At 49.1% G+C, this 17484-nt stretch overlaps 1 protein-coding gene across 2 annotated transcripts in view; it reads right to left on the bottom strand.

Moving 5' to 3' along the window:
* Positions 1-17484, bottom strand: part of GRM3 (glutamate metabotropic receptor 3) — a 1313590-nt gene that overhangs the window by 410527 nt on the left and 885579 nt on the right. The window lies entirely within an intron of this gene.

The raw sequence follows: 17484 nt of genomic DNA, 5'->3' as shown, positions 1-17484 counted from the left end.
AAAATGTTCAAAACAATGGACATGCCAATACCAGTTACAACAACCTATTCAGTAATTCTAAGATCCACATACACATCCACTCATTCACCAACAGTCCTATACAGTCACTCATACATGTACTCACTCATCATATGTACTCATACACCTATACATCCTGTTACACAACGCCACTCATCCATAGAGTTACTCACACACATCTTTACACATGCTAATAAAGAATCAAACATCCATTTACTTTCATATACAGTTATACACACACCACCACACTTACTTCTACAGAAACGTACACATACTTAGTCTTTTAAACAATCACTTATAGAAACACGTACTTATTCATACAGGAACTCTTTCAATCTCTCACTCTCACATATACTCACTTATATACACCAATAGTCACATATACTAGTTTAAAACATATGTAGTTACTCATAAAGACACTATTGAGACAGTCATTCACTCACTAACACACCCATGCACACACTCATCCACCCATACAGTCCTGCACACATGCTGTCTTCAACACATACAAACCATGAGTCACTCATTCATGCACCTGTGCACCACGTAATACCCCCCACCGAACCATACAGACACTCAGACACTCATACTGATACTCATAAAACCAACTAATAACCTATAGAGACACTCATCTAGCTACTCACCAACGCATGCAGCCACTTATACACAAAGTGAGAGACTGATATACAGGGCCAGACTGGGAACCAAAACCGGCCCTGGCAAAGTGCTCTGCCGGCCCTCCCAGTGCTTGGGGGTGCCGCCGAGCTCTTTGGGAGGGCCGGTTTTCGGCCGATTGTGTTACAGGGCCGATTTTGCAGCTATGCTGCAAAAACGGCCCTGTAACAAAAGCGGCCCCCAGGGGCCCAAAATAGGCCCCCACCCGTGCGGCGCACCGGGGGATTGCCCGGTGCCCACTACGGCCAGTCCGGCCCTGCTGATATATATATTTACATATTTAAACATTACTCACTAAGCCATGTGTTCACTAAGATACACTTAATCAGTCAGTTATATGATCAATTTTTCAAAAACAAATCATCCATTTAGACACTTATATACCCATTTATTCTTCCACCGACCTTGAGATACACATATATAAAACATATGTAATTTTCAGAAAAACACACATTCACTGGATGATGTCATCAGTGATGTCATTTGAGATGTCATCAGTGATGTCATGAGTGATGTCACTGACCCTGTCATGAGTGATGGAATATGTGACATCAGCAGTGCATTGCGGGCACGCAAGTTATAGTTAGCTGAACTAACTATAACAGGAGAATTTCAATGGTTTTGTACGAGTGAAAAGTCCAGCTAACTATAACGCCCCTGAAACCTATGGTTTTTTCAGTGAAAATATATATATATAATTATATATATTCACTGAAAAAACCATAGGTTTCAGGCACGTTATAGTTAGAAATTAGCATTTAAAAAACCTTAGGAATTCACTGAAAAAACCATAAGTTTCATGGGTGTTATAGTTAGTTGGACATTTCACTCGTACAAAACCATAGGAATTCCTCTGTTATAGTTAGTTCTGCTAACTATACCTCATGCCCCCGCAATGCACTGCTGATGACGTCACATATTACATCACTCATGACATGGTCAGTGACATCACTGATGATATCACTGAGGACATCTCAAATGACATCACTGATGACATCACTGATGACATCATCCATGTGATAAATTGATGCATCTCCTCACACCCTATTATAACCTTTGATACACCCACTCTAAATTACAGACTGCCATTCTCAAAACCATAGACACTCCAACAACAATAACTACATACACACTCACTGATTCTTAGGTTTACACACACATCCACTCACTTACCCGTACAGTCACTCATACACAATTTTATTAATTAGAGCCCCTGGGAGGTGGCGGTCCCCGGGGCGTGTGGGAGCGCTCGAGCCGCCCACACAGGAATAATGAAAAAAATAAGAGCCCGTGTGCCCCCTGCAAATTTATTAATAAAAGTCCCAGGGATGGCGGACCCTAGGGCTTGGGAGGGGCTTGGTTGCCCCCCCACATAAAAAATCAAAGCCCTGGGGGGTGGTGGTCCCTGGGGCTGCGGGGGGGCCGTGTGCCCCCCGCAAATGTTTGTGCAAAACCCCAGGGGTGGCAGTCCCTGGGGCAGTGTGGGGGGATTGGGGCCCCCCCCACACATTTCTTTTTTGTCCCTGGGACCTGGCCCACGCGGGGGCTTAATTAAACGAAGCGCGGGAGCCCATGCTTCATTTTTTAAAAAGATTTCGCCTGAAATTCGCGCTGGATTCGCGAGTCCCACCGATTTAAAAAAAAGAAATGCGTTGTTTGGCCCTGGGGGTCCTTGTGGGACTCCCTGAGCAGGCCTAGGGGGTCGGGGTGTTTCTACCCTGCCCCCTTTTCCTGTTTTTCGCGTTCCTTTTTCTGTTTTCTTGTGCCTCGGTTCTACCGAGGCACAAGATGGCTGCCAACACTTCCTGGTTTGGAGTGATGACAGCCAATTAGCACGAAGCTCGTGATCGGGAGGGTGCGCTGATCCACCGCGGCCATAGATATCACTATCTTTATTTCTTACTTTCTCAAAAACTACTGAACAGATTTACACCATTGTTTAAAAGGTTGCTTTTTGAGCCAACCAGTACCTTTTTGCCAAATTTGGTGTAATTCCGTTCAGCAGTTTTTGCTATAACTGTGTCTAAAGTTTCCTATGGGAAATTGATTTTTTGACCTCTATTTTTTTAATTTCTCAGGAACCACTGAACGGATTGACACCAGTTAAAAAACAAAAGGTCTCTTTCTGAACCAAGGGCTACCTTTTTCCAAAATTTGGTGTAATTCGGTTCAGCAGTTTGAGCTGCAGCCTATTCCTAAAAATTTCTACGAGAAATAACATGGAGAAAATGCGTTTTGGGAACCCCCTTTTTTCTCGGCCCCCGCTTGACGAATCACCCCCAAACTTTTAGGAAAGGAGCTGACCGGAGTGCCCCACCAGTTTTGAATATTTCGCGAAGATTCGTCATCCGGTGCCAAAGTGATTTGGAAAAGAATGTTACGATTTTCCTATGGTAACTAGGTCCTAACTATAACTACCTACTGGCGACCGCCAATAGGCAATGTATGTATATATATATAGTCACTGAAAAAACCATAGGTTTTAGGGGTGTTATAGTTAGCTGGACATTTCACTTGTACAAGGCCATTGAAATTCCTCCAATATAGTTAGTTGTACTGACTACATCTCGCACGCCCGCAATCCACTGCTGATGATGTCACATATAACATCATTCATGACATGGTCAGTGACATCACTGATGACATCTCAAATGACATCACTGATGACATCACTGATGACATCATCCAGTGAATGTGGTTTGGTTCGTTATTTAAAATATGTATTATATATATATATATATAGCAATTTGCATTAAAGAATGAGTGGATATATAAATATAAATATCTGGATGGAGGATTTAGTAGCAGTGTGATTGACTGTTTACTTGACTAATTTATAGTGTCTCACTAAATATATTGGATAGTGACTAAACTGTGTGAATATCTGTATCACTTTGTAAGTTGTTGTGTAAACTGCTGTACCAGTTGGTTACTAGCTACATGAAAGTCTATATTAGTTATTGATTAGTTAACTGAGTATTTGTATGGGAGAGTGAATATGTGTGTGGTTCAGTGGGGGGTGTGTGACAGCCCAAAGATGTGTGGATAGTTGATTCAGTAGGTATATGAAGTTAAAACTACATGTTAGAACAGTTGTTTGGGTGAGTGAATATCTTTATGGGTGTGGTGATGAGCAAATATATGTCTCAATGGTACATATCCAACAAACTAGAAAAATAAAAGCCAGTGTATGTGATAGTTGTTGTATATAAACAAGTATACATAAGACTTCGTGATTGTATGAGTGACTGTATGGATAACTGTATACTTGTAATAGTGATTTTATAACACACTAAGTATGAGTTACTATCTATATGAATAGATGAAGTGGTGTTTGTATAAGTGTGCACCTAAGTAAAAGTATGTATGATCCATTATTTGCATAAGTGAGTAGGATGACTCCATAAGTGATTAGGATGTGTGCTGGAGTGTAATGTTGATATAGGTGTATAAGTATATTTGATAGTGTTCTATTGATCATTGACAGCATGTATGAGTGAATCTATAGGTAAGTGATTAGATGTGTGTATAGATCTAGGAATCCCTGAGTGGGTGTTTAGAAACTTGTATTGGTGTGTCAATGGTTTCAAATATGGCACTCTGTATTTTACAGTGAGTGATGAAAGGTTATACTAGTGTATGATGAGGTGTATCTGATTGTCACGTGGATGATGTCATCAGTGATGTCATTTGAGATGTCATCAGTGATGTCACTGACCATGTCATGAATGATGTAATATGTGACATCAGCAGTGGATTGCGGGCGCGCGAGATGTAGTTAGTACAACTAACTATATCGGAGGAATTTCAATGGTTTTGTACGAGTGAAATGTCCAGCTAACTATAACACCCCTAAAACCTATGGTTTTTTCACTGAATTTCTAAGGTTTTTTAAATGCTAATTCCTAACTATATCAGGCCTGAAACCTTTGGTTTTTTCAGTGAATTTCAAAGGTTTTGTAAATGACAATTTTTAATGTATTAATTGTTATACTGATTTTTTTTTATACTGATTTACTACATTTTTTTAACTATTTATTTTTAGATATTTAATTTTTTAATTACATTATAATTACATTTAAATTTACAATACAAAATATACTTTCTCAGAATGAATTACTTTAGTTTAAATACTTTGCAAATAGGCAATAGAATTTTAAGTACAGTAGTTACAGTTGTTGCAATGGGCAACACAATTTCAAACACAATGCAACATTGAGCTCAATGTGAATTTCTAGTCAAATGCAATTAGTTACTTTATGGATTACTTTTCTAACCACAGGACTGGATCCTAGATTCAGTCCTTGGACATCTCCTGTAAACAGTTAAGTAAAAGCGTTTTGGTTACAGTAGTGATTTTTAAGGAATATTATTGTATTTTAAAAGTTGACACCAACATTTTTTCACATAGAATCACCAATGTTATCCTATGTCAGAAAATTCACTTAGCAGGTAAGTAGTGTTATCGTTAGTTTTTCTTACTCAGTGGTGGATCATGGATCCAGCACTGGTGCATCTCCTATATTCAGTTGAAAGAATGTGTTCAATTTGTTAGGAATATTTTTAGTTTGTGAAAATAGACACTTAGAAACTTTTCTGCTGAAAACCACACAATGGATTCCTATGGAAGGAAATACAAGTTACTGGTAAGTACGCTTAGAATTACTTTTCAGGGTCAGTACTGGGCTAAAAGATGCAACACTGGGTTCTCTCCTGATAACAGGTGAGTAAATCGGAATTCGTAGTTCGGCTGATTTTAGAGGAATATTTGTACAATGGTGAAGGGAGGGGGCGGGGCCTAAGGTGACGTGTGCAGACACGCACTGTGGCGCATTTTAAGTTGGGGAATTAATTCCTCTTCAATCCTGCGTTTCCCTGGGGGACAACTAGCCCACCAGGTACCTCCAGTATGCGCCAGGGAGCTGCGTTGCAGAGAGGTATTCAGAGGCCACGCCCCTTTTTACAACACTCTGCAACGCATCTCCTTGGCGCTTACTGGAGGTACCTGGTGGGCTAGTTGTCCCCTAGGGGACCTCTGGATTGAAGAGGAATGAATTCCCAAATTTAAAACGCGCCACAGGGCGTGTTTGCACACATATCACCTCAGGCCCCGCTCCCTACCTTCACCACTGTGCAAACGCGCCCCGTGGCATGTTTTAAGTTGGGGGATTAAGTCCCCTTGAAGCTGGAGGTCCCCTGGCGGCCAACTAGCCCACCAGGTACCTCCAGTATGCACCAGGGAGCTGCGTTGCAGAGAGGTGTTCAGAGACCATGCCCTTTTTACAACACTCTTCAACGCAGCTCTGTGGCGCTTAGTGGAGGTACCTGGTGGGCTGGTTGGCCCCTAGGGGACCTCTGGATTGAAGAGGAATGAATTCCCCAACTTAAAACGTGCCACAGGGCGTAATTGCACACATATCACTTCAGGCCCCGCCCCCTACCTTCACCACTGTGCAAACGCACCCCATGGTTGGAGGATTAAGTTCCCTTGAATCCTGAGGTCCCCTGGCAGCCAACTAGCCCACCAGGTACCTCCAGTAAGTGCCACGGAGCTGCATTGCAGAGAGGTGAAAAAGAGGGTGTGGCCTCATTACACCGTCTGTAACGCAGGCCCCTGGCACACACTGGAGGTTTCTGGTGGGCTAATTGTAATTAGTTCCCCTCTGCAAATGCGCCAGGGGGGGCGTTTGCAGAGTGGTGCAAGGAGGGGGCGTGGCCTCCGGCCCGATCCGGTTTTTATTTTTTTTTATTTTTAAGAAGGGGGCTCTGTAGCCCCCCTTCTTTTTCTAATTTATTGGCCCTGGGGACCCCATCCCCCAGGGCCTGCCCCCATTAAAAAAAAATATATAAATAAAAAACGGGAAGGGGCCGCATGGCCCCCCTCCCAAGGCCATAATTTGCCCCGGGGACTCCATCCCTGGGACATGGCCCTTTTTTATTTTTTTTATTTTGGAGGGGGGCTGCCTTGCCCCCTCCTGTGGCCACTATTAGCCCCGGGGACCCCATTCCCCGGGGCTGGCCCTCATTGTTGGGGGCCGTGTGGGGTCCCCAATCCCCCCACGGTCTCAGCCGGCTGCCCGCGTCCTGCGGGAGCTGGCATTGTTTTTCCACATAGGGAGCAGCTAACATGCTGCTCTCCCTGTGGAAAAGCAATCTGCTTTCCTATTTGGAAGAGAGAGCGGGTTTCTTCTCTCTTCCAAATAGGATAGCAGTTTGCAATGACAGGGTGGGAGCCACGAGGCTCCCGCCCTGTCGTTGCAAACTACAGTGTCCCGGGGATGGGCACCCCGGGACACTGCAGGAGCCGGCCCTGGGGGGTGGTGGTCCCCAGGGCCTAGACAAGGCTCCAGGAAGGGGGCCGTGTGGCTCCCCCTGCATTTTGAAGAAGCCCGGGGGGTGGCGGTTCCCGGGGCTGGGGGGGCCTGAGAGTCCCCCCACCCAATTTTAAGAAGCCTCGAGGGATGGCGGTCTCCGGGGCAGGGGAGGCCTGAGAGCCCCCCATCCAATATTAATAAGCCCCGGGGTGGCGGTCCCCGGGGCAGTGTGGGGGAGTTTGGGACCACCACACTATTTTTGGAAAATGCCCCCGGGATTTGGCCCCCCCGGGGGCCAATTACCAAAGAAGCGGCCGAAATTTGCGCTGGGTGTGTGAATCTCGACGATTTTGTTTCTAAAAAGATGCTTTTTTCGGCCCTGGGGGTCCTTGTGGGACCCCTGAGCAGGCCTAGGGGTTCAGGGTGTTTCTACCCTGCCCCCTTTTTGCGTTTTTCACGTTTCTTTTGCTGATTCCTTGTGCCTCGGTTCTACCGAGGCACAAGATGGCTGCCAACTCTTCCTGATTTGGAGTGTTGACAACCAATTAGAATACAGCTCGTGCACGGCAGGGTGCACTTAGGCTGTGCTTAGGATACGCGGACCCTCCGAGGCCATAGATATATCTGTACTTTTAAATGTCATTTTCTCAGGAACTACTGAACGGATTTACACCATTTAAGCAAAAGGCACGAGTCTGCACTAAGGACTGCCTCTTTGGCAAATTTGGTGTAATTCCGTTTAGCAGTTCGGGCTGTAGCTGCGGCTAAAGGTCCTATGGGAAATTGCATGGGGAAAACGCGTTTTGGGAACCCCCTTTTTTCTCGGACTCCGCTTGACGAATCACTGTGAAACTTTCAGGATAGGAGCAGACCGGAGCTGGCCAAAAGTTTTGAACATTTCGTGAAGATTCGTCTATCGGCGCCAAAGTTATTCCAAATAGAATGTTGCGGATTTCCTATGGAAAATAGGTCCTAACTATAACTACCTACTGGCGATCGCCAGTAGGTAATATATATATATATATATATATATATATATATATATATATATATATATATATATACACCCAAATTTCTCAGTACACAGGCGCCTACGACCCTGCAGGTCAGCCTCGGTGAACCACGAGAATGGAGAATCCAGCTGCATTGCCATCAGCAAGAAGTAGAATGGCCGAAGCACAGATTAAGTAGAACACTTTTTTATTACATCACACGCCGGCAACACTCATGAGGATCTGATGTTTTCCGGCCTTATTAGCCTTAACCTTAGATAAATATTTGCAGCTGTGGGCTCACATAGGTTGTAGTCCTATTCCTCTCTTGCCCATAATGCACCACAAGGTAAGCATCGGTACAAGCAAAGTGCATCAGTGTTCCAATGGTGCAAAAGTTCTCAATGTGCTGCTGAATATTGGTGTATATAATATATATATATATATGCTTTTTATAGTAGTAAATGTAAAATAAAAACTGAAAAAATTTAATATAATGTTAAATATATTATTTTAATAAGTGTTATATAATATATATGTATGTATATACATACACACATATAAATCTATGTCTGTGTGTTCATGTAAGTATATATTCATATAGAGTATTAATGTTACTTATTTTCATATCTATATTTAGCAGGGCTACGGGGCTATAACTGCACCATTGTAACAGGTCTTTGTTTGGTTTTATTATCAAAGCTATGTGGGCACCGTTGTATTCAGATGGAAACTCTGCTTTGGCACCTGCTTTTATTTACTTCGTGCAGTAAGTGTTCCAGCTTACATTTGTTTCTTTTGTAATATTTTATTGGCAGGTATCTCATCTATTGCTACCGATATTCCTCTTCCAAAATGTCCCCTTCCACTTCAAACCTTTGTTTTTTTGTAAGTAGAGCTTTGCCCAAATTTAATAGGAATGTATCTCTATTTTGCCCTCAATATATTCTTGATTCAAATATTATACGTCACCATAGAAAGAGTATATTATGTCTTTTTGATAAGATATTAATTTCCCACAATCATCCTTGATTACTGGGATGGTACTGTGAGATTCTAATTTGTTTAACTTTAGGGCCAGTAGTCTACCTGCCTTTTCTCATTGTTCATAGTGTTTTTGTTTTATGTACTGTGTTTTCTGCTTTCGAACTATAAAACGTGTTGGCTTATATTAGAATGGTGTCTGATGGTGACCTATTGTATTCCTTTGTGCGCGTGTTAATATGTTTCTCTGAACTCACTTGTTGTTCACAAGCTTTGCATTTGATTACAGCAACTTCTCCTTTTAACTTTCCCCTTACCTAATGTATTTGAGCAGACATTTCATGTACACATGATGTGAAATTTTGTTTGGTCTCCATTGTGTATGCCGCCCACCATGGCGCTCTAAGGGCATAATCATCTGTAATGTTTTGTAGACTGTGCCTATCTCTACTTAGTTTGGTTTGCGGTTTGCCGGAGTAGCCTCAGATGGGATACATTCTAGTCACCTCACAGGACCAAAACTGTTCTTTCTGAGGCACTAATGTTCTGCGGAGGTTTGGGAGGAAGAAAGTCTCCTGTGCCCCCTCTTAGAGGATACACCGAACTCACCACTACCAGGAAGTCCTCTATGCATAACTTAGCCAAAAGTATACTACCAATGTTAGTAATATATGCATTTGGAGTGATTAATGTATTGAAATAAACACTCTGCCTTTTCAGTATGAATCCTGCAAATCTGTTGAACACTGTGCAAGGGTTTTGGGCCAGACGTCCAACCTTTTTTGCTGTCACAAATGGGAAAACGGCTCGTTTGCGACTGCAAAATAGGTCTGCCCTCTTTATAAACCCCATTTTGTGAGTTGGTAACCTATTACCGACTCACAAAATAGGATTTGTGATTCGTTATTAGGTATGGGCATGCCAAGGGAGTCTCTTCCTATTAGCAACTGGCACTTTCATGTAAGATTAATTTGCGGCTGCAATTGCGGTTGTAAAACACTTGCAGCTTACCACCCATTTCAAATGGGTGGTATACCACTCGCAAACGGTAAGGGGTCCCAAGTGGACCACTTCCCCATTGTGACTGCCATTGAAAATATTTTTAAGGGCAGGTCGTGGTCACACAGACCACTGCCGCTCTTAAAACAATGAAACAGTAACGTTAAATTTTTTTTTGTTTTAAATGCATCCCGTTTTCCTTTAAGGAAAACGGGCTGCATTAGAATAAAAGAACGGCTTTATTTAAAAAGCAGTCACAGTCATGGTGGTCTGCTGACCCCAGTAGGCCACCATCCCTGGAATTGCTAGCCATTCCCAATGTGTTCTCAAATTGCACCTGCCTCATGAATATTAATGAAGCAGGCAATTTGCGACCCCATTAGGAATCGCAAACAGTGTCTGAGACACTGTTGTAAATACTAATGTGCAAGTTGCAAAACAACGCAAAATGCTACTCGCAAATTGGAAGGGTCATACATCTGGCCCTTTCTTACTTGCAAAAATTATCTTGCACGTCTATTTTCTTTTTAACTTTTCAGATTCTTTAGTAGACAGGTGGTTTCCTACAGACACGCAATATTAGGCTGCTTGGTGCATAAAGACAATAGGATTATTTTTCCTTTTTATGTAGTGTGTTAGTCTTTTCACAGTTAAGGAGACTATTGAGACAGGTTACAGCATTCTGGTGTTATAATTTCCTTTCCACTACCTTTGTATCTGACCTCCTCTAAATGATGATCTACAAATGAGAAGTTTGGCTCAATTTGTGAGCAACACTGTTTTCACCTAAGTCAAACCTAAGCTTCCAGTGACTTTCAGCACTAATAATTTCAGATATTAGTACTGTGAAATGTGACTTACATGGAATTAGAAAGTAAGAATGATAAGCACTGGTGTAAAACTGGGGCCCTATCATCGACTGCTGTGCTCTCTCAGTGCACACCGAGCTCCTGCTTTTATGCGCTTGCATAGTCTAAAGTGCTTTTATTTAACCAGAGATTTCTCTGAGTTAGAGCACCATTTGCAGACAGTACAGCTCGAAAACTTTTATTAGATTTTGCCTCTCCCTGCACTACTGGAAATCATACAATGACTCAGAGGAATTTTGAATTGTAAGTATATGTTTTATACAATGTAAGCACATGAAGACAGGCACTTAGCACTGCCCTGCCCCAGCGCAATTGTTCAGGACGCCACCCCTGGATGCATTGAATGGGCATATTTTCAAGGGGATTGCGCCACAGTAACATCGCTGTTGGAAATGGCACTTTTTGCAGGGTTAGTCCTAAGTTTTTTTGCTTCTTCCTCCTATTTTTCCTGACCTGTTTTTGTTGGCTTTAGGATTATGGGCACTTTACCAGTGCTGATCAGTGCTGAAGTCAATCAATCAATCAATCATGGAACTTATATCGCGCACTACTCACCCGTAAGGGTCTCAAGGCGCTTGGGGAAGGGGGTCTGCTACTGCTCGAACAGCCAGGTCTTGAGCTGTTTCCTGAAGGCCAGGTGGTCCTGGGTCATCCGCAGGTGGACGGGTAGGGAGTTCCAAGTCTTAGCTGCCAGGTAGGAGAATGACCTTCCTCCAGCGGTGGCTCTCTGGATGCGAGGGACGACGGCGAGGGCGAGGTTAGCGGAACGTAGCCGGCGGGTGGGCGTGTAGAAGGTGAGGCGGCTGTTGAGGTACCCTGGGCCTAGGTCGTGGAGGGACTTGTGTGCGTGGGTGAGGAGTCTGAACGTGATCCTCTTGTTGACCGGGAGCCAGTGCAGGTCTCTCAGGTGGCACGAGATGTGGCTGCGTCGGGGGACGTCCAGGATGAGTCGGGCGGAGGCGTTCTGAATTCGCTGAAGTCTTTTCTGAAGCTTGGCCGTAGTACCGGCGTAGAGGGTGTTTCCGTAGTCTAGTCTGCTGGTGACGAGAGCGTGGGTGACCGTCTTCCTGGTCTCGGTTGGGATCCATCGGAAGATCTTTCGGAGCATGCGGAGGTTGTGGAAGCAGGCTGAGGAGACGGCGTTGACTTGTCTGGTCATCGATAGGGAGGAGTCCAGTATGACGCCCAAGTTGCGTGCGTGGTCCGTCGGTTCAGGTGCGGTGCCTAGTGCCGGGGGCCACCAGGAGTCGTCCCATGCGGAGGGTGATGGTCCCAGGATGAGGACTTCTGTCTTGTCCGTGTTCAGTTTCAGGCGGCTGATGTTCATCCATTCAGCGACGTCTGTCATCCCTTCGTGCAGGCTGGCTTTGGCGGTGTCGGGGTCTCTGGTGAGGGAGAGAATTAGCTGGGTGTCATCGGCGTAGGAAATGATGTTGAGGTTGTGTTTGCGTGCGATGGCAGCGAGGGGTTTCATGTAGATGTTGAAGAGAGTGGGGCTGAGCGACGATCCTTGCGGGACGCCGCAGATGACTTCGGTGGCCTCGGAGCGGAACGGAGGGAGGCGTACTCTCTGTGTTCTGCCTGAGAGGTATGAGATGATCCATTCCAGAGCCTTCCCTTGGATGCCGGTGTCGTTGAGGCGTTGGACTAGTGTGCGGTGGCAGACAGTGTCAAATGCTGCGGAGAGGTCTAGGAGGATGAGTGCCGCTGTTTCGCCGTTGTCGAGCAGGGCTCGGATGTCGTCGGTGGCTGCGATGAGGGCGGTCTCGGTGCTGTGGTTGGCTCTGAATCCGGACTGTGATGGGTCGAGGGATCCGTTCGTCTCGAGGAAGGCGGCCAGTTGCTTGTTGACGACCTTCTCGATGACTTTGGCGGGGAAAGGAAGGAGCGAGATGGGGCGGAAGTTCTTGAGGTCGGTCGGGTCCGCTGTTGGTTTCTTCAGCAGAGCGCTGAGTTCGGCGTGCTTCCAGCTCTCCGGGAAAGTTGCTGTGTTGAAGGAGGTGTTGATGATGTCTCGGAGGTGGGGTGCGATGGTAGAGGCTGCCTTGTTGAAAACATGATGGGGGCACGGGTCGGTCGGAGATCCGGAGTGGATGGTGTTCATCATGCGTGACGTGTCTTCGGGGGTCACCTCGGTCCATGTCTGGAGGGTGGCGGCGGGGTGCGAAGGTACGGCCGATGGGTGCGGGGGTGAAATGTCGAAGCTGTTGTGGATGTTGGCGATCTTGCGGTGGAAGTACGAGGCGAGGGAGTCGCAGAGGTCCTGTGAGGGAGTGATGTCGTTGTTGCCGGTGCTGGGGTTGGAGAACTCCTTGACGATGTTGAAGAGCTCCTTGCTGTCGTGGGCGTTCTTGTCCAGTCGTTCCCGCAGAGATTTCTTCTTGGTGGTGCGGATGAGCTGGTGATGTCTGCGAGTGGCGAGTTTCAGTGCTGTTCTGTTGTCGGCGGTCTTGTTGAGGAGCCAGGCCTTCTCGAGGGTGCGGCAGGCCTTCTTGGAGTCCTTAAGTTCGTCGGTGAACCAGGGGGCCTTCTTGCTTCTGGGCCTGGTGAGGGGGTTCTTCAGTGGCGCGAGGTCGTCGGCACAGGAGGTCAGCCACTGCGTGAGGTCGAGGGCAGCTGTGTTAGGGTCCGTGGTCCTGACAGGTGGGCTCTGGCTGAGGGAGGTGGCGAGCTGGTCGGCGGTGATCTTGCTCCAGTTTCTGTGGGGAGCCTGCTTCGGGTGATGGTGGACCGTGTTCTTTCTGAAGCTGAAATGGACGCAGCTGTGGTCGGTCCAGTGAAGTCCGGTGGAGTGGCTGAAGGTGACGTGCTTGCTGGACGAGAAGAGTGGGTCGAGCGTGTGGCCGGCGAAGTGGGTGGGGGTGTTGACCAGTTGCTGAAGTCCGAGGTTGGCGAGGTTATCCAGCAGGGCGGTGGTGTTGCGGTCATTGTTGTTCTCCAGGTGGAAGTTGAGGTCCCCGAGGAGGATGTAGTCGGCGGAGGGGAGGGCGTGAGGGCTGATGAAGTCGGCGATGTCTTCGCAGAACTGTGCGCGTGGTCCCGGGGGTCTGTAGATGAGGGTGCCTCTGAGGGTAGTCTTGGGGTCGGTGTGGATCTGGAAGTGCAGGTATTCGGCGGCGTTGAATACGTCGATGGAGTCAGTCGAGATGCGAATGGTGCTCTTGTGTACGATGGCGATGCCTCCTCCGGTCTGGTTGACGCGATCCTTCCTGATGATCTTGTAGCCGTCCGGGATGGCAATGGCGATGTCGGGGGCTGAAGAGTCGTTCATCCAGGTTTCCGTGAGGAAGGCGACGTCTGGAGATGCAGTGTCGAGGAGGTTCCAGAGTTCCACGGCGTGTCTGTGGACGGAGCGGGTGTTGAGCAGGATGCACTTGAGGTGGTTGCTGTTGTCCGTCTTGGTGGGCGTGGTGCTTGTTTGGAGGCAGGAGAAGTTGCAGGATCTGCAGGCGAAGGGTCCATGGGTGCGTTGCGGGGACGCTCGGTAGCATCCGGTGGCTCGGGCGGTTTTGAGTGCGATGAGCGTAGCGAAGTCGTAGGTCCTGCGGGGGGGCTGGCGGGCGCGGGGACCAGGGGGTCTGGCGCTGGGCGCGGTCCAGGCGCGGACGGGCGCAGACGGGCTTACCTTTGGCGCACCTTCGGCGCTCAGTCGGCGCTCCCGCTGCGCGCGTCCGCTGCGCGGTCGCTGAGGGGGCGTCATAAATAAGGAGCCGGGAGGGAGGGTCAGCGGGAGGCGGGAGCGGGGTGGCCAATGGGCAGGGAGGGGGGGCGGGACAGAAGGAGGAGGCGGGAGTGGGAGTGTGCGCCTGGGGCAGCGGCGCCGAGAAAACGGCGGGAAAATCGGCGGGAAGCGACGGAGCCCAAGGAGTGACCAGGTAAGTGGCGGTGGTCAGCGGGCGTGGGGAGTGAAGGTAGCGGCGTGGGTGGCGACCAGGAAGCAGCAGGCGGTACCTGGGAGGCGGCGGAGGCGAGATGCAGGCAGCGGCGTCAGGTAGGTGGTCAGCGGAGGCAGGTAGGTAGCAGCAGTGGGAGGGAGCGTCCGTCTGTGCAGGCACAGGGGGTCGCACTGACCAGCACGCGGGGTCCCCTTAAATAAGGAGCCGGGAGGGAGGGTCAGCGGGAGGCGGGAGCGGGGTGGCCAATGGGCAGGGAGGGGGGGCGGGACAGAAGGAGGAGGCGGGAGTGGGAGTGTGCGCCTGGGGCAGCGGCGCCGAGAAAACGGCGGGAAAATCGGCGGGAAGCGACGGAGCCCAAGGAGTGACCAGGTAAGTGGCGGTGGTCAGCGGGCGTGGGGAGTGAAGGTAGCGGCGTGGGTGGCGACCAGGAAGCAGCAGGCGGTACCTGGGAGGCGGCGGAGGCGAGATGCAGGCAGCGGCGTCAGGTAGGTGGTCAGCGGAGGCAGGTAGGTAGCAGCAGTGGGAGGGAGCGTCCGTCTGTGCAGGCACAGGGGGTCGCACTGACCAGCACGCGGGGTCCCCTTAAATAAGGAGCCGGGAGGGAGGGTCAGCGGGAGGCGGGAGCGGGGTGGCCAATGGGCAGGGAGGGGGGGCGGGACAGAAGGAGGAGGCGGGAGTGGGAGTGTGCGCCTGGGGCAGCGGCGCCGAGAAAACGGCGGGAAAATCGGCGGGAAGCGACGGAGCCCAAGGAGTGACCAGGTAAGTGGCGGTGGTCAGCGGGCGTGGGGAGTGAAGGTAGCGGCGTGGGTGGCGACCAGGAAGCAGCAGGCGGTACCTGGGAGGCGGCGGAGGCGAGATGCAGGCAGCGGCGTCAGGTAGGTGGTCAGCGGAGGCAGGTAGGTAGCAGCAGTGGGAGGGAGCGTCCGTCTGTGCAGGCACAGGGGGTCGCACTGACCAGCACGCGGGGTCCCCTTAAATAAGGAGCCGGGAGGGAGGGTCAGCGGGAGGCGGGAGCGGGGTGGCCAATGGGCAGGGAGGGGGGGCGGGACAGAAGGAGGAGGCGGGAGTGGGAGTGTGCGCCTGGGGCAGCGGCGCCGAGAAAACGGCGGGAAAATCGGCGGGAAGCGACGGAGCCCAAGGAGTGACCAGGTAAGTGGCGGTGGTCAGCGGGCGTGGGGAGTGAAGGTAGCGGCGTGGGTGGCGACCAGGAAGCAGCAGGCGGTACCTGGGAGGCGGCGGAGGCGAGATGCAGGCAGCGGCGTCAGGTAGGTGGTCAGCGGAGGCAGGTAGGTAGCAGCAGTGGGAGGGAGCGTCCGTCTGTGCAGGCACAGGGGGTCGCACTGACCAGCACGCGGGGTCCCCTTAAATAAGGAGCCGGGAGGGAGGGTCAGCGGGAGGCGGGAGCGGGGTGGCCAATGGGCAGGGAGGGGGGGCGGGACAGAAGGAGGAGGCGGGAGTGGGAGTGTGCGCCTGGGGCAGCGGCGCCGAGAAAACGGCGGGAAAATCGGCGGGAAGCGACGGAGCCCAAGGAGTGACCAGGTAAGTGGCGGTGGTCAGCGGGCGTGGGGAGTGAAGGTAGCGGCGTGGGTGGCGACCAGGAAGCAGCAGGCGGTACCTGGGAGGCGGCGGAGGCGAGATGCAGGCAGCGGCGTCAGGTAGGTGGTCAGCGGAGGCAGGTAGGTAGCAGCAGTGGGAGGGAGCGTCCGTCTGTGCAGGGGGGCATATGCTCTCTGTCTAAATTGTTTTTTATAATTGGTTATCCATGATTGGCATACTTGATTTACTGGTAGGTCCCTAGTAAAATGCTCTGCGGGTGCCCTGGGCCTGTAAATCAAATGTCACTAGTGGGCCTGCAGCACTACTAGTGCCACCCACATGAGTAGCCCTGTAAAGGTATCGCAGACCTGCCACTGCAGTGCCTGCACACACAGTTTTGAACTGCCATGTCGACCTGGCAAGTGCACCCACTTGCCGGGCCCTAACCTTCCCTTTTAGTACATGTAAGGTACCCCTAAGGTAGGCCCAAGGTACCCCCCGGGGCTCGGTGCAGTGTATGAACAAGGTAGGACTTGTACTGGTGTGTTTCACGTGTTCTGATAGTGAAATACTGCCAATTTCATTTTTCACTATTGAAAGGGTACTTGTCCCATAGGCTAAAATGGGAGTTGCTTCATAACATCTTACAAGTATAACTTTCCATTGGGACAAGATGAAGAAGTGGAGTTTAGGTTCTCTGAACTCAGAATTTAATAAAACATCTTTTTAGGAAGATGGTTTTTAAATTGTGTGTTTAAAATTGCCACTTTTAGAAAGTAGGCATTTTCTTAGTTAACCATTCTGTGTGCCTTTGCTGTTTTATATAATGCCCGTCTGATTTTTGAGCTGAATAGACCTTGGCTGCATTCAGAGTGGTGGGAGGAGGCTCACTGGCACCTGAATAGGCAGTGTCTTCTCTGCACAATGCTGTCTCCACCTCCTGTAGTGAAGCTGCAGCAGAGAGGGCAGAGGTGGTTTGGACTGGGCTCGGAGACCCTTGCCACTAAGAGAACAACGTGAAAATGGGGTATAAGTATTGGACCTTAAACCCAGAGAATTAGATCACTTCTAGACTCAAGAGGAACCTTTGCCAAGCATAAGAGCCGGAGAGCTGTAAGAGGGAGTACTGCCCCTTGCTGTGTGTGCTTTGCTGGGTTGGCCTGCATTTACTGCTTCTGCCAAGGAGAGGACACAGACTCGA

Source organism: Triturus cristatus, chromosome 4_1 (assembly GCF_964204655.1).
Source record: "Triturus cristatus chromosome 4_1, aTriCri1.1, whole genome shotgun sequence".
NCBI lineage: Eukaryota > Metazoa > Chordata > Amphibia > Caudata > Salamandridae > Triturus > Triturus cristatus.
Note: the sequence above shows the minus strand (reverse complement) of the source record. Positions and strands in the feature narration are given on the sequence as shown.